The sequence below is a fragment of the Phyllobates terribilis genome, unplaced genomic scaffold, assembly GCF_046119375.1.
Source record: "Phyllobates terribilis strain yellow unplaced genomic scaffold, ASM4611937v1 Scaffold_12__6_contigs__length_324123572, whole genome shotgun sequence".
Lineage (NCBI taxonomy): Eukaryota > Metazoa > Chordata > Amphibia > Anura > Dendrobatidae > Phyllobates > Phyllobates terribilis.
Window position 1 is genome coordinate 72,793,565 of NW_027362772.1, and position 18,605 is coordinate 72,812,169.

General features: G+C 43.2%; 1 protein-coding gene across 2 annotated transcripts in view; it reads left to right on the top strand.

The window, feature by feature from the left end:
* Positions 1 to 4,510: 4,510 nt before the first annotated feature.
* The window catches only part of LOC141172117 (interferon regulatory factor 3-like), a 38,228-nt gene continuing 24,133 nt past the window's right edge, over positions 4,511 to 18,605 (top strand). The window contains exons 1-2 of one of the 2 annotated variants that reach the window (XM_073655974.1): positions 4,511 to 4,660; positions 9,450 to 9,596. The gene's annotated coding sequence lies outside the window, so the exon portion shown is untranslated. The remainder of the gene's footprint in view (positions 4,661 to 9,449; positions 9,597 to 18,605) is intronic. The other variant, XM_073655973.1, reaches the window with a different exon arrangement.

The window sequence follows — 18,605 nt, forward strand, 5'->3', positions numbered from 1 at the left end:
TTTTATGGTGAATCTGGATAGTGAGAGGACATCACAGCTCACAGCTTAGCCATACAAATAGGGAGAGAATGCCATAAAACACTGAAGAAATGGTACAGATAGTGTGTGACAGCACAGCAGAGAAGAAAATTACTTTGTAAGGAAACAAGAATAATACAGATTTTAATGATATGGAGAGAGATAGGAAACCTCAGACCTTTCCAGGACAATTTAAGGCTTTGAAGAACTTTTGGTTTGAAAAATTGAATTGAAAAATTTCCTGGCAGAAGCTGGTGAATTTGAGTTTCAAAAGATTCGCACATCACTAAATGCGACCCATTCTTTGTGCACTTAAGTTCATTTTATCTATGTGATGTTTTCCAATTTCTTCTTTGTCGGCGGTGCTCCAAATGTCATGAGTATAAAGATATTTAACGGAGAAACTGTTTCCATTTCTTCCAATAAATGTTCTTATAGATCAAAAACTTTTGAGAACAAGTTTCAAGTGCACAAGTCATATCTTTAATAAAGCTAGTTATTTTTCGGAAATAACAGTCAGCGAGCTCTCATTACCGAAGCCAGAGAAAGTATAGTTCAAAGACAGAGTATCTCTTAGAGCGTGTCCTTATTAAAGGGGCTTTGCAATACCGGACAATCCCTTATTAATGGGCCTCCATACTAAGCGCTACGTTCCTCACTGGTCTCCTGGGATCAACATCTGGTGAGTCATCATGTGAACGCTCCAGCCGATCAGAGGCACTGAACGGCCACAGCATTTATAATTTATCTCACTGAAGGCAGCACTTAGTTCGCAGGACAACTTCTTGCAAAAAATGATCCCTACTAACTTGAGTTGGTGGGTACCGTTAGCAGTACCTGGTCCATCGGGCACATCAGTAATTTGTGGCCGCTGGACGGGAGCCCTGAGAACCTCCTCCTACCTCCCGGCATCTGTGGCTCTTTTTATTAGACGGCCTGGCGCAACATTACATGTGCGTCCAGTGCCGGACTGGGCCCACCAGTAACACTGACTCTGGTGGCCCACTGATCAGCTACACGCAAATATCACATTACCCTCATTCACAAATTTGCCTAGGTTTCTATATAATAATAAACATGGTAGTTTGTTAAATGAATGTTGAGATGATCCCTTGTCTGTACACAGTGAAACAAATGTATTGTGCCAACGACTTCTCATATAGGTGGAAGAAAGAGCTTATTCCTGCATGGGGGCCCACTGGAGGATTCTCCTGTTGGCCAGTCCGAGCCTGTGTACATCACGCCGCAACAATGACGTCGAGCCAGGACAACTAATCAAAAGAAGAGACATGGATGCCTACAAGTAGGAGGTGGTTCTCTGGGCTTCATTTTTACTAATATGCAAATTGATTCCTACCAACTCTACTATTAACAGTACCAGACAGAGAATGCCTCCATTGCCAATGTCCTCTTTAACAATGCAAGTCAGAGAATGCCCATACATATATACTGCCATACAGAGAGCACTGCCATCAATAGTGACGGTAAAGAGTGCCCTCGTTAGCAGTGCAGTGACTATAATGGCAATGCCAGACAGACACAGCCTACATAAGCCGACATAAGCAATGACTCGAGCAAAGATGTGAGCACTTTGATGCATATTGTGCACAACAGATATGCAGGCTGGTTGGAAAACGCCAGGGCATGGCACCATTCAAGTACAATTCTAGGTGGGTCTGGAGTATAAAAAGAGGGAGCGATTGTATCTCATGGTCAGGCAAAGTAGATGGCAGTTAGGTATGGTGTTCCACAGTGAGCAGCACCTGAAGGGGAATTAACACAGTGCTAGTCTCTGAGACCAGTAGGGGATTTTGCTATAGTAGAATCTGCGGGGAAGAGACATGGAGATCATGAAGTGGTTCTGAAACAACATATAGTTGCGGACTACTCCCAGACAGCACATAAAGTGTCTAAAACACATAATAAATATGGTGCAAACATGAAAGACAGGTTTTTTTGGCTCAAATTGCACCAGAATTCTGGAGAATTTTGTTTGATGAATTTCCCCCACTCTTCTGTTAAGCTCTATGCCATTGTACAATAGTGTAACCACCAAGCTCCGTGTCACTGTACAGTAGTGTAACTACCAAGCTCGATGCCACTGTACAATAGTGTAACCACCAAGATCTGTGCAATAGTGTAACCACCAAGCTCCGTGTCACTGTACAGTAGTGTAACCACCAAGCTCCGTGTCACTGTACAGTAGTGTAACCACCAAGATCTGTGCCACTGTGCAATAGTGTAACCACCAAGCTCTGTGCCACTGTACAGTAGTGTAACCACCAAGCTCTGTGCCACTGTACAATAGTGTAACCACAAAGCTCCGTGCCACTGTATAGTAGTGTAACCACCAAGCTCCGTGCCACTGCACAATAGTGTAACCACCAAGCTCTGTGCCACTGTATAGTAGTGTAACCACCATGCTCTGTGCCACTGTACAATAGTGTAACCACCAAGCTCCGTGCCACTGTACAGTAGTGTAACCACCAAGCTCCGTGTCACTGTACAGTAGTGTAACCACCAAGATCTGTGCAATAGTGTAACCACCAAGCTCTGTGCCACTGTACAGTAGTGTAACCACCAAGCTCCGTGCCACTGTACAGTAGTGTAACCACCAAGCTCCGTGTCACTGTACAGTAGTGTAACCACCAAGATCTGTGCCACTGTGCAATAGTGTAACCACCAAGCTCTGTGCCAATGTACAGTAGCGTAACCACCAAGCTCCGTGCCACTGTACAATAGTGTAACCACAAAGCTCCGTGCCACTGTATAGTAGTGTAACCACCAAGCTCCGTGCCACAGCACAATAGTGTAACCACCAAGCTCTGTGCCACTGTATAGTAGTGTAACCACCATGCTCCGTGCCACTGTACAATAGTGTAACCACCAAGCTCCGTGCCACTGTATAGTAGTGTAACCACCATTTAAAAGCTGCTATTCTCTGGCAGTAAATTGTTGTGATTGGCTAGCACGCCCAGAGGGTTTCCATATTGTATACTGCCAATCAGTGGTGACCTGGGCGAGGGGGCAGTGGGGCTTGTGCCCCCAACCAGCCCAGTCTCCTAGTAGTTGTTTGGTTTCGCCCTAAATCTGCCGACCACATCATAGTATAGTAAACGCAGACAGGCAGCATGCTGTGTTAGTGATGAGCGAATCGGTTCTAGAAGAATCGAATGAACCTCGAATTTTACAAAAAAAAATCCAGATTTGAGTTGCTGGAGGCCTTCTCCTGAAGATCTGGCCCAGAGTGAAAGAAGATGCGAAAGAGCTTGTTGCCTGCCACGTAGACCAGAAGAGACCCGAAGCCAGCAGGGGATCGGCTGACGAAGGGACAAGTGAACGGCAAGGTGAGTATACTGTTTTTTTAGCTCCTACATTCATTACATTTTGGGGTCTAGGGTCGGGAGCGCGCTGCCAATTTCAGATTTCGGTGCCGTCACTGGATTTGTCCACTACTCAGACAACCCTATCTCAATCACTGTTACTCTCTGACTTCTTTCGAGTGTATGTTTCGTCCAAAAGAAGTGAGTGTGAGGAGGCTAGTGATTTTCTGCAGGGCCCACGGGACATCATAATGTCATGTGAGTGCCGGCACCGAAATTGTTGGAATGGTGCCGGCACCGAAGGCGAGTATAGACAGTTATTATTTTACAAGGGGGAAATATAGTGATTGAAAAGGGGTTGTCCAAATAGTGGAAAATATTTTCTGGTGACTTTATAGAGCATTACTGAAGCTAAATAGTAATTAGGCCCCATTCAGACATACATTTTTCAAGGATAGATAACGTACCCATTATAGCCTATGAAGCTGTTCACATGTCCATTTTTTTGTGGACCAAGTGTACTCAAAAGATACCGGAGATATGTCCATTTTCCACAGTTTTGATCCAATATCAACCAATCGAGTGAATGGGACTGTAAAAAAAACCCCGTAGCTCGTAGATACTTCCTGTGATTCATCCGAGTGCTCTCTGGTTTTTATTGATTAATGTGTATGAAAAATTTGGAATTTTTTTTATCTGACAAAAATGGATAAAAATCGGATCCAGCACACGGATCTAAAGAGGTCCTTTTTATTCATATATGAGAAATAAAAAGATATTTGAATGTAGCCTTACAGCCAGGCTAAGGCTGGGTATCTCGTAGCATTCGGCGTGCGTAGCGGGTGTCTACAAACAAGTTGATTCAAGTTCGCGCGTATTTCCACTGGGTCATTAATTGCAAATTTCTGGGGCTGGGTTTAATAGGGGATGATCATTTTTTTTCTATACACTCTTACATGTCTCATAAAATGGTGACATAAACCATTTTTTTTTCCCTTTTACAAAGCTCTGAATTTTTTTCTTACCGCTTCAATAAACAAAACAAACTGGTATTACCGGAATCGTACTTTTTTTTTTTTTTGTTACATTTTTACTGCACAATGAACACTGTAAAAATAAAATCTAACGTCTTTAGCGCCATCTAGAGGTGCAAATAACTTGCTGGACTAGAAGAAGAGGGTGGAGCGATAATGATGAGATCTGGAAAGTGAAACTTAGCCTGAGATAAAAAGAGAATGCACTTGTCAGAGAATCTGAAACCTATGCAGACTGCGCTGGAGGATACGGCTCGAAGGTCTTTCCATCTGCAATATATTGGGGTCAGTATTGTCCAGCTTCTTTAGGGGGAGCACATACTTACATTTTCTTATATTCTACATAGTATTTACAGTCAGTGTCGGACTGGGGTGTCTGGGGCCCACAGGAGGAATTGATCCTCAGGACCCACCCTACAGCAATATGCAAATACCCGATAGCCGATATCCCCGTTATAGTGGAGCGTCGACTGTAAATCACAGGCGGCTCCTGCACATATACTGTGCACCACCATAACTGGGATGTACAATTACGGTAGTTTGCAGTAAAGGGGTTCTTTGGTTAAAACAAGTTATCACCGATCCATGGGCTCCTCAGGATCGGTGATAACTTACTGATCGTTTGGGTCCGAACATTGGAAACCACACCGATCAGAAGATTGGGGAAGTTTTATCAATGACTGGACACTTATCCCCATTTTAAAATGCACCAGCAGGTGGGACGTCTGACCGCAGCTCCATTCATTCTCTTTGGGGGTTTCCTGAAAAATAATAAGAACAGCCACTGAGGGAATGAATGGATCAGTGGTCAGTCGCACATGAGCTCCTGTCTAATGGGGATAAAAGCTCCACATTCTACCAATCGGTGCGGGTCCCAGCAGTCAGACCCTCACTAATCAATAATGTATCATTTATCCTGTGGAGAGGTGATTACTTGTTTTCCCCAGAGAACCCCTGTAAGTGCATCTTGTTCCAAGTATTTAATCACTAATGGAAATAAAGAATCTTCTAATTAATATCAGAGAGAACAAATGACCGCCATACAAAACACAATCCACTGTACCAACACCAATAGTACCACATACAAGGGAGAAATACTGCCACACCATGACTGGACTACATATTACCACCACATAGTGACCGAATAATACCACATACAAGGGAGAAATACCACCACACTGTGACCAGACCACATATTGCCTTCACATAGTGACCAAATAATACCACATACAAGGGAGAAATACCACCACACCATGACCAGACCACGTATTACCACCACATAGTGACCGAATAATGCTACATACAAGGGAGAAATACCACCACACCTTGACTAGACCAGATATTACCACTCCATAGTGACCAAATAATACTATATACAAGGGAGAAATACCACCACACCATGACCAGACCAGATATTAACAGCATCCAAATAATTCCCCATGATTTCTCTCCCCACCTCCATAATTGCTCCTTCCCATCCCCATCATTGCTCTCCCCCACCTTCTCCAACATTCTCATATCTCCCCCACCTTCTCCATCATTGTCATATCTCCCCCACCTCCTCCATCGTCATATCTCCTCCATCATTGACATATCTCCCCCCACCACCTCCATCATTGCCATATCTCCCCCCACCTGCTCTGTTATCATTGCCATATCTCCCCCCACCTGCTCCGCCATCATTGCCATATCTCTCCCCACCTGTTCTGTCATCATTGCCATATCTCCCCCCACCTGCTCCATCATCATTGCCATATCTCCCCCCACCTGCTCTGTCATCATTGCCATATCTCCCCCCCCACCTACTTCATCATCATTGCCATATCTCCCCCACCTGCTCCGTCATCATTGCCATATCTCCCCCCACTACCTCCATCTTTGCCATATCTCCCCCCACCTGCTCCGTCATCATTGCCATATCTCCCCCCACCTGCTCTGTCATCATTGCCATATCTCCCCCCCACCTACTTCATCATCGTTGCCATATCTCCCCCACCTGCTCCATCATCATTGCCATATCTCCCCCCACTACCTCCATCGTTGCCATATCTCCCCCCACCTGTTCTGTCATCATTGCCATATCTCCCCCCACCTGCTCCGTCATCATTGCCATATCTCCCCCCACCTACTTCATCATCATTGCCATATCTCCCCCCACCACCTCCACCATTGCCATATCTCCCCCCACCTGCTCCATCATCATTGCCATATCTCCCCCCACCTGCTCCGTCATCATTGCCATATCTCCCCCCCACCTACTTCATCATCATTGCCATATATCCCCCACCTGCTCCGTCATCATTGCCATATCTCCCCCCACCACCTCCATCGTTGCCATATCTCCCCCCACCTGCTCCGTCATCGTTGCCATATCTCCCCCCACCTGCTCCATCATCATTGCCATATCTCCCCCCACCTGCTCCGTCATCATTGCCATATCTCCCCCACCTGCTCCATCATCATTGTATGTCTCCCCCACCTCCTCTATCACTAATGCCATGTCATATCTCCCCCACCTCCTCCATCATCTTGCCATGCATATCTCCCCCTACCTCCCCCATCACCATGCCATGCATATCTCCCCCCACCGCCCCCATTGCCATGCCATATATCCCCCACCATGTCATATCTCCACCCCCTCCCCCATTGCCATGCCATATCTTCCCCCACCATGTCATATCTCCCCTCACCTCCCCCATTGCCATGCCATATCTTCCCCCACCATGTCATATCTCCCCTCACCTCCCCCATTGCCATGCCATATCTTCCCCCACCATGTCATATCTCCCCCCACCTCCCTCATTGCCATGCCATATTTCCCCCCAGTGACCCCACCTCCTCAATTACCATTGCTCTCCCTCAAAAAAAAAAAACAACTTACCTCTCAGCGCCCTCCCCTGCAGCATCGTCCTCTGCGTCCTGCCCGGCATCTTTCTCCCTGACACAGGCTCGCGCTGCATGACGACGTCATCAAGCAGCGCGTGCCTGTGTCAGGAAAGAAGCGCTGGGCAGGAAGCAGAGGACAGATCCCTCCAGCTCCGCTGCCATATTCCTCCTGTCGGCAGCGGAGCTGGAGGGATCGCTCCCAGCCCGCCGCACAGGATGAGGGCAATCTGGCCATGGGCCCCCCGGAGCCTGGGCTCCGAGAAGCAGGCCGGATTGCCTTCATCAGCCTCACTGCAAGGGCCCTCCTGACCCTCTGGGCCCTTGCAGTGCGGAGCACCGGCGGCCATGTTAACCAGGGGCCCCCGTGCGTCCTGCTCGGGACCCTGCTGAGGACCCGGGCCTACTGGAGAATTCTCCGGTGTCCCGGTGCCCCAGTCCGACCCTGTTTACAATGAATTAGTGGCCATCATATGCGTCATTTTCTGTATAAATTTTTCCTATTTTATTCAACTACATGTTTTTCAAATGAAACAATTATGAAAACATTTGCAGAAACAGTATATGATCCAAAGGTTCTGTTTAAATAGTTAAGGTCCAACTTATTAGAATATGATGATGGCTCTGAAAAAAAGCAAAAACTGAAGTGAGAGCATTCGACATATGTAGGGTGTGTATTATATCTAAAAGTTACAGATCATCCGGTGGTTCTACTGGACAGGACTTACCATAAGGTTCTATGGAAAACTAAGTCCTGTTCAGCAGAATCCCGTAACAGGTGTCTGGATGTTGCATCTGTCATACAGACAGTAAAACGTGGTCGTATTATGGTCGTGTGTCTGCCTAATCAATATATTTGCCTACACGTGTGTGTCTGGCTAATATTTTTCAATGTATTTAAAGGGGTGGTCTGCTGAAAAAAATAAGATCATGGATTGCACATCTAACGATTTTCTATAGTGTTGCATTGCAGACAACCAAAGTACCAACTGTTTCCAAAGGTGTTGAATTTTTGCAACTTTCACGTGACTTGCCTGTGATGTATCAGTTTTTCTACAGCAGAATCGTAGCTCAAAAATATTTGCACGACAGCAAGTTGCAGACAATTTTTACACAGATGTTTTTGGTCAGCGACTTGTCTGAGAATTACTGTCGCTTGACACACATTACCGTATAGCCACAACCTTGTAGCTTCAATTCAGAACCTTCAGCTACAATTAAAAACATACAAGCAAAATAATAATATGGGTATGTTCACACTAGGTGTTTTTTCACCATTTTTTTCCTGCAACAAAACCTGATATCTTCGCAGGAAAGAAGCAGCGTCAAAAATACAGGTTTTGGTGCGTTTTTTCGCTGCAGTTTTTGCTACGTTTTAGGTACATTTATCAGGATACCAAAGTTCAGTTTTACTTCCACTATAGAAGTAGGAACACAGGTCACTAATGCGAGACATATGTTCATGTAAAAATACACATTACAAATGTAACTAGGGGGTTGTGAATTGGTCGGGAATAGTTTACCTAAGACATAGGTAGTGCATTGAGTTTGTAGTACACTGTTTACTTTTTCTCACTTTGGTCTGGCATTGAGTTGCTCAGGCATTGTTCAATTTCACACCTTGGTCGGCCACAGCTATTGTTCAATCTCACACCTTGGTCCACCAATGTTTACTGTGCACCCATCACTAAGTTAATTAAACTGTCCTAATCCAAACTGCCATCTCATGCGACCAAGACAAGATGGTAAACTTGGGAAAATCACAAAAAGAAATGCATTTCACATACTGCTGTACTTGAATTGTTTCATTAAAAACGAAGCAAGACGTTCACACTAGGCGTTTTGCTAAAAATGAAGCAAACCGTTCACACTAGGCATTTTTTCAGCGTTTTTTGCACCACCCATTGCTTTCTATGGATGAAAAATGCAGAAAAATACCTGAAAGAAGTGACATGCTCTATTGTGCAAAAAAAACCATGCAAAGCACAAAATACTGAGGACAAAAAAACAAGCTGTGTGCATGAGATTTCTGAAATCTCATAGGCTTTGCTGGTACTGTAAAATGCTGCTGAAAATTTGCATAAAAAAAGTCTAGTTTGAACATAGCCTAACTGCGGCTACATTATTAAAAATTAATCAAAATATAAACATCCTCCAATCTGAATCTTCCAAGTTTTTATAAAAAAAATAGGAGGAAGAAAAAGTAGGAAAACGTTATCAAGAGTCATATTTGGCGAGGAGGAAAGAAAGAGGTACGGGGACTAGGAAACCACCTATAGTTACAGAACACAAGGAAAGAATGTTGAACAGATCTAACAAGTCAATGACCGTAGTAGAGGTAATTATATCAATCATATCGGGAGAAATCACAGCATATCCAGATACTCCCTTCTAAAAATAAAGAAATGAAAACAAAAAAATAAACATATTTGGAATCTATCAAATGATAAAATTATTAAAAATGTTGGTTAAACAGTGAAAAGGAAAAAAAAAGAGTGCAAAAATTGCCAGTTTTTATTCGCCTCACTTCCCCCCCAAAAATATAATAAAAACAATTCAAATCTCATATGTACCCGGAAATGGTCTAAAAAACCCGTCATCTCAGGGCACAGAAAACAAGTCCTTACACCCCTTTCATCAAGAGAAAAAGTAAAAAAAAATTCCGGGTCTCAGAAAATGGTGACGCAAACTAAGTTGTTGTTTTTTTCTTTAAATTTCAGATTTTTTCCACCACTAACAAAATTGAAAAATTGGACATGTTTGGTATCGCCATAATCGTGCTGACCTGGAGAATCATGTTACCAGGTCACTTTCAAAACCCGAAAAACGATGTTGGAATTTTTACCCCACATGATTTTTTTTCCATTTTCTAGTACATTATATAGTAATGGTTTCATTCAAAACTGCAAAAAAAAAAACTCATACAGCTATGTTGACAGAAAAATAAATAAAAAAGGACGGAAGGAAAAAAAAAATAAACGCAAACTCAAAAACAAAATAAATTCCCTGGTAATTAACCCCTTTCCGACCCAAGGCGTACTAATACGTATCTGTGCCCTGGGACTTATGGACCTGATACGTATTAGTACGCCCTGGCGATTTCGCCCGCACACAGGCTGTGCGGGCGCGATCGCCACCGGGTGTCAGCTGATTGTCACAGCTGACACCCGGTACTATGTGCAGGGAGCGGTCACGCACCGCTCCCAGCACATTAACCCCCGCGATGCTGCGATCGAAGTCGATCGCAGCATTGCGGTGGCAAGGGGAGGTGATCGCCGATACTCACCTCCTCTTCCGGCCTCCAGCGATGTCTGCTGGGGCTTACAGGATGTTGCCATGATGACCCGATGTTGTCATGACAACATCCGGGTCACCAGACAGCAGGAAGATTTTTTGGACATGCACAGTGCATCTCCAAACAATCTTCTCCCTGTCCAGCGCTGACAGCCTGCATGGCACAGGGATGGTGCTGCATTCCTGTGCCATGCAGGCAATCAGAGAAAAAAAAGTGAAAGTCCCAGAGTGGGACGAAGTAAAAAAGTATAAAAACTATCAGAAAGTGGAAAAAAAAAAAAAAAAAAAATTGTAAAAATATTTTAAAAAAAATAAAAAAAATAATCCACCAAAAATAAAAATATAATGTACCCATCAATAAATATTATTATAAAAAAAACAATAAAAGTACACATATTTGGTATCGCCGCGTCCGGAACAACCTGACCTATAAAACTGTCCCACTAGTTAACCCCTTCAGTCAACACGGTAAAAAATAAAAATAAAAAACGACGCAAAAAACAATGCTTTATCATCATAACGCCAAACAAAAAATGGAATAACACGCGATCAAAAAGACAAATATAAATAAAAATGATACCGCTGAAAACGTCATCTCGTCCCGCAAAAAACAAGCCACCATACAGCTCCATCAGCCGAAAAATAAAAAAGTTATAGCTCTCAGAATAAAGCTATGCTAAAAAATAATTTTTTCTATAAAATTGCTTTTATTATGTAAAAGTGCAAAACATAGAAATACGATATAAATGTGGTACCGCTGTAAATGTATTGACCCGAAGAATAAAGCTGCCTTATCAATTTTACCACACGCGGAACAGAATAAAAAAAAACAAAAAAAACAATTCCTGAATTGTTGTTTTTTGTTTATTCTGCCTCCCAAAAATCGGAATAAAAAGCGATCAAAAAATGTCACGTGCCTGAAAATGGCACCAATAACAACGTCAACTCATCCCGCAAAAAACAAGCCGTCACATGACTGTCTGCCAAAATCTGGAAAAATTATAGCTCTCAAAATATAGCGATGCAAAAACTAGATTTTGCAAAAAATGCGTCTTTTAGTGTGTGACAGCTGTCAGTCATAAAAACCCCATATGATTCTGGTATCGCTGTAATCGCACCGACCCGAAGAATAAAGTAATCTCATCACTTATTCCGCACGAGGAACGGCGTAAAAAATAAACTCTCAGGTTAGGGTTGTGCTACGGTTAGGGTTGTGTTAGGGTTAGGGCTGGGGTTGGGGTTAGGGTTGTGATGGGGTTGGGATTTTTTTCAAAAGTAAGAAAAAAAGATGACGATATGGCGACTAGTGTTGAGCGCAAGTGCTCGCTACTTGAGTTTGCATCGGGTGTTCTGGTATGCATTGAGTATCGTGGCTATTTGAGTGACATGCTCGAGTCTCCGCCCCATATGCTTCACGGCCCAAAAAACTTTGCGGGGATTGCCTGCCTAGCACGAGCGATCCCCGCATGTTTTTTTTGGGGTGTCTAATAACCGTGAAACATCCGGGCGGGGACTCGAGCATGTCACTCGAGCACACGTAGTACATGGTGCATACCTGAGTACCCGATGCAAACTCAAGTAGCGAGCACTTGCGCTCAAGACTAATGACAACTTATTCAATATGATGACCTAATGTTATCAAATTCTGTGTCGTACCTCTGGGTTCAAAATGTTCACTATACACCTTAATAAAATCCTTGAGGGGTATAGTTTCCAAAATTGGGTAACTCGTGGGGGAGCTCCACTGTTTAGGCACATCAGGGGCTCTCCAAACGCGACATGGTGTCCGCTAACAAATTGAATGGAAAATCGGCTCAAATTGTTAGCGGACGCCATGTTGCGTTTGGAGAGCCCCTGCGTGCCTAAACTTTGGAGCTCCCCCACAAGTGACCCCATTTTGGAAACTAGACCACCCAAGGCACCTATCTAGATGCATAATGAGCACTTGGAACCCCCAGGTGCTTCACAAATTGATTCGTAAAAATGAAAAAGTGGAAAAAAAAATACTTTCTCATTTTTACGAATTAATTTGTGAAGCACCTGGGGGTTCCAAGTGCTCATTATGCATCTAGATAGGTGCCTTGGGGGGTCTAGTTTCCAAAATGCGGTCACTTGTGGGGGAGCCCCAATGCTTGGGCACACAGGGACTCTCCAAACGCAACATGGTGTCCGCTAACAAATTGTCGGCTCAAATTGTTAGCGGACACCATGTTGCGTTTGGAGAGTCCCTGTGTGCCCAAACATTGGAGCTCCCCCACAAGTGAACCCATTTTGGAAACTAGACCCCCCAAGGCACCTATCTAGATGCATAGTGAGCACTTGGAACCCCCAGGTGCTTCACAAATTGATTCATAAAAATGAAAAAGTGTTTTTTTTTTCACTTTTTCATTTTTACGAATCAATTTGTGAAGCACCTGGGGGTTCCAAGTGCTCACTATGCATCTAGATAGGTGCCTTGGGGGTCTAGTTTCCAAAATGGGGTCACTTGTGGGGGAGCTCCAATGTTTGGGCACACAGGGACTCTCCAAATGCAACATGGCATCCGCTAACAAATTGTCGGCTCAAATTGTTAGCGGACACCATGTTGCGTTTGGAGAGCCCCTGTGTGCCCAAACATTGGAGCTCCCCCACAAGTGACCCCATTTTGGAAACTAGACCCCCCAAGGCACCTATCTAGATGCATAGTGAGCACTTGGAACCCCCAGGTGCTTCACAAATTGATTCATAAAAATGAAAAAGTGCTTTTTTTTTTTCACTTTTTCATTTTTACGAATCAGTTTGTGAAGCACCTGGGGGTTCCAAGTGCTCACTATGCATCTATTTAGGTGCCTTGGGGGGTCTAGTTTCCAAAATGGGGTCACTTTTGGGGGAGCTCCAATGTTTGGGCACACAGGGGCTCTCCAAAAGCAACATGGTGTCCACTAACAATTTGAGCCGATTTTCCACTCAATTTGTTAGCGGACACCATGTTGCATTTGGAGAGTCCCTGTGTGCCCAAACATTGGAGCTCCCCCACAAGTGACCCCATTTTGGAAACTAGACCCCCCCAAGGCACCTATCTAGATGCATAGTGAGCACTTGGAACCCCTAGGTGCTTCACAAATTGATTCGTAAAAATGAAAAACTGAAAAAAAAAAACACTTTTTCATTTTTACGAATCAATTTGTGAAGCACCTGGGGGTTCCAAGTACTCACTATGCATCTAGATAGGTGCCTTGGGTGGTCTAGTTTCCAAAATGGGATCACTTGTGGGGGAGCTTCAATGTTTGGGCACACAGTGGCTCTCCAAACTCAACATGGCGTCCGCTAGTTATTCAAGCAAATTTTACAATCAAAAAGTCAAATGGCGCTCCTTCCCTTCCGAGCCCTGCCGTGCGCCCAAACAGTGTTTTTTCCCCACATATGGGGTATCTGCGTGCCCAGGGGAAATTGCACAACAAATTTTGGGATCCATTTTTTCCTGTTACCCCTGCGAAAATAAAAAAAATTGGGTCTAAAGTAACATTTTTGTGAAAAAAAGTTACAGTAAATGTTCATTTTTTTCTTACACATTCCAAAAATTCCCGTGAAGCACCTGAAGGGTTAATAAAGTTCTTGAATGTGGTTTTGAGCACCTTGAGGGGTGCAGTTTTTAGAATGGTGTCACTTTTGGGTATTTTCTGTCATAAAGACCCCTCAAAGTGACTTCAAATGTGATGTGGTCCCTAAAAAAATGGTTTTGTAAATTTTGTTGGAAAAATGAGAAATCGCTGGTCAACTTTTAACCCTTATAGCTCCCTAACAAAAAAAATTTTGGCTCCAAAATTGTGCTGATGTAAAGTAGACATGTGGGAAATGTTATTTATTAACTATTTTGTGTGACATATCTCTCTAATTTAAGAGCATAAAAATTAAAATTTTGAAAATTGCTAAATTTTCTAAATTTTTGTCAAATTTCCGTTTTTTTCACAAATAAACGCAAGTGATATCGAAGAAATTTTACCACTATCATGAAGTACAATATGTCACGAAAAAACATTCTCAGAATCAGGGGGATCCGTTGAAGCTCCAGAGTAATTACCTCATAAAGTGACAGTGGTCAGAATTGTAAAAATTGGCCTGGTCATTAACGTGCAAACCATCCTCGGGGGTAAAGGGGTTAAAGGATTAATAAGACACATAATTGTTGGCAGCCATTTTATTAACTAAAAAACGACACAAAATGCGCTCCTCGAGATGAAAAATCTGGCCAAAATCTACCTATGTATTAACCCCATGTGTACCCTAAAACCTGCTTATACCTATCATGATTTTTTCCAAACCCAGTCCCCTCCATAAACGTCGGGTCAAGCCGGCCTTCTCTTTGGCTTAAAGCCAAGGCCTAGCCCTCCTTTTCTAAGTAAATTGGGGTCAATGTCTATGAACACCCCCTCAGCCATTAGTTGTGAGGGGCGATAAAGAGTTTAACTTGTTATATATAAGAAAAACTAATGTTATTGCCCAGGGCAACCAATCAGAGCGCAGCTTTCATTTCTCAAAGTGCTTTTAAAAAATGAAACCTGCCCTTTGATTAGTTGCCATGAGCAGCATGGCTACTAACACAGTCTTTTTACTAAACTATTTCTATATGTGTGGCCCAATGTACGTGCACATAATACGTATAGTATCGGTGTGTTAGTGAGGAACCTCGCTATAGTGGCAGCATAACAACTGAGCAAGTGCTGGCTTCAAACAAAATGGCCGCTGCCTTCAGCAGATCAAGCTCAGTTATACCCTACTAATCTAATTAGTCACGTCATGTTCTCCATTTTGGGAAACATAATGGGAGTCCCAGTAAATGATTGTAGTTTGTGGGTAAACCTGGTGTTTAATGCGCCATTAAAGGAAAAATTGAGTATTACACACTATTGAGACAAAATGGCCGTACATGTCCCGAACTGAAAGGCTGAGAGACATGTATTTTGTTGCTACTTTCTAATTTGGCAAACTGGTGATGGCCCTAAATTGGGAATTCCCTTTTAATAACCCTAAAATGGGAATAAAATAGCACATCCAATGGGATTTATTGCACACGCTCGACCATACAAAGCAGCTGCCACTAGTAAGGCAAGAGGGATGCCTGAATGATAAAAGTATTTTTTAATAGGTATATAATGTATAATGTATACAATATACATCATACTGAATAAAAATGCAAAAGTGACACAATCCCTTTAAGTAAGGATATACAGGTGGGTGGTGGTCTGGGTGTTTTGGATAATACGAGAGCCAAAATACCGCCATAATATCTGCATTACTCCCATACTCTTACAGATAGCACTTGTGTAATATTTCAGTAAGGAAAGATGCGGGCGGACGTAGCCTGTACATGTGAAGGTGCAGCGGCCATGCCCAAGTTGCCCCAAGCACCTACTGTAATTTTCATACAGGAAAAAAAATATAATTTATTAAAAATGAGCCAACTGATTTAAGCAGAAAAAGTAAGATTTTTCTCAGGGTACAGTCTACTGTAAGGTGCTGTGCTTGGTTTAAAGGAGACCTGTCATCGGGTGAAAATTGGGCAATTTTTGCTCTTATTTTATTCACTCTGCTCTCCTTAATATTCCATTTTTTTCCTTTTTTTTAAAACTGCCGTCCGGTTCTAGGGATATGGACCTATTTATTTAGTTATTAGTTTTTATGGTCTTTACAAGTGGGTGGGTCATAATGCAGACACGCCCCTGAGGATAATGTGTAAAGATCCCAAAGTAAAAAAAGGTCCATATCTGTAAAACCGTATGGCAGATTTTATAAAAACAAGAACCAGCATACTCAGAGGAGCAGGGGGTGGGAGAGGGGTGTATAATAAGAGCCAAAACTGCACACTTTTGACCTGTTAACACAAAGTAGAAGATGACAAATACCGTTTAGCCCCTTCCCAATGTCGGATGTAGAAGTATGCCCTGTGACAGGTGAGGATCTATGAAGCAGGCTGTCACGGGTGTGTAAGATGTTACAGACAGTCGCTCTGCAGCTGGCTGCAGAAGGTCACTTTGTTTGGCATTGCAGACGCCTTCTTAAATCCTTCTTACCTTAGGACCCAGCGGCTACCTCCCTCCTGCTTTGATTGACACCCTGGCCTGGACAGTGCCGTAACTATAAACTTCGGGGCCCCGGTGCAAAACTTCATAGTGGGGCCCCTCAACATTTCAATCACTAGAGGTTGTGCCGCACAAGAGACAGTGCGGCTGCCCAGGATATGTGCACTGTGTCCAGACATCAAACCCCCTACAACCCCCGACCACAGGTACAGCAGTCACTATTGCTCCGTCCCGGTTGTGAGGAGAGTGGGGGTTGTACACAGCTCTGATTATTGAAAACAAGAGGCAGATGACTGAGAAGATAGATACTGCATGACCCGAAGTCCGGAGGAATGTGTGATTATGGAGACTTCCCCCTCCTCCCCTCCTCCTCGCAGCAGTATAGACCTATAGCAGGGCTTCTCACAGTTTGTCACAGAGATATTTGTGTCTGCTGAGACTGTCTCCTCTCAATGATGCTGAGAGTTTGTTACTGTCAGCGTGCACTGTGCCTGCCTTGCCAACTCTCTGTGATCTCCAGACTAACATATTGTTACAAATCTTGTGCTATGAGACTCTCCAGGCCAGTGCAGGTTTCCATTCATTGACAGCTGGCAGAGTTCCTGGAAATTATTGAAATGATAGTCTCTCCTGTCCTCCGGGGGACATTGTCTGACAGGAATATAGGAGCTGGGTATTTTATGAGAAATTAAAGTATTAAAATACAATTTTTTACCATCAGTTTGGGGCCCCTTGGGTGGTTGGGGCCCCGGAGCAGTGCCCCGGCTGCCCCGGTTGTAGTTACGGCCCTGGGCCTGGGTGTTTAAATACTTTCAGTTTGCTGCAGGGAGTCGCCGGTGATATTCACATATTCCCTTGTGAAGGCTTGGAGGTATAGCTGTCTGTTTACTTCCTCTCTGGTGCTTTGGAGGACGTTTGGTGTAATCTCTCTGGAGTCTGCTCAAGCTAAGTTTCTCCCCCTTTTGTTGTCTCCCTTGCTGTCTTTAGTTTATAGTGGGGACTGACAAGTTCTCATCCCCCCATTCCCTATTCAGGGCCTAGCTCTAGGGATATACAAGGCTTAGGTTTCCTGTTCGGCGATTGGTGTGGAACCAATATAGGGACGGTAGGGGAGGCAGGGTGATATTAGATCAGCCTAGGGATCTCCATTCCCCCTCTCCCTAGTGTCTGGGCTCCCTTCCCCTCATCTCTTCGTGTTGCACTTTCCTACACTGTGCGTGACACAGGCTCAGGACCTCAACCCGCACCATACCCAAAAGGTGGCATGGCTGCCTGAAGACCACCATCACTGCTGCCTTGGTGCTTCTATGAAGCCTAGCTTGTCGTTGGGTTTAATAGATAGTTTTTCAGTCTATAGAAAAAATGATCACAAGTTCAAGTTCCTTAGGTGGGGGCTAAAAAATAAGCCAAAATAAAAGAACAAATATATAGAAAAAATAAACAACGTTTAAACCATGCAACTTTTCCCAGTACAAAAATGAATTTAAAAAAAGATGTTTAATGTTTGGTATTGTCGTTTCCAATATATCAAAATATAAAATTATTTACGCATAAAAAAAACTATTGCTGAATTTTGCATAGATTTTTATGCTGTTTTGTATAGAAAAACAATTATCACAAGTTTGAATTCATTAGGGGGGACTAAAAAATAATCCAAAATAAAATAACAAATATATCGGAAAAAAATAAGCAATGTTTTAACCATGCAACTTTTCCCAGTTCAAAAATGTATATAAAAAAACATATTTGGTATTGTTGTGTTCCAATCTATCAAAATAGAAAATTATTTATGCATTAAAAAAAACTAAATTTAGACCCCATTTATCCATCACCGCACTTCCCCAAGAATTGAATATGTACCCCAAAATGTTACCAATAAAAATGTAAACTCAACACACAAAAAAAAACAGGTCAATTAACCTAAAAATAAAAAGTTTTGGGTATCAGAAAATTTTGATACAGCCAATTTTTTTCTATTTTACAAAGTTTAGAAT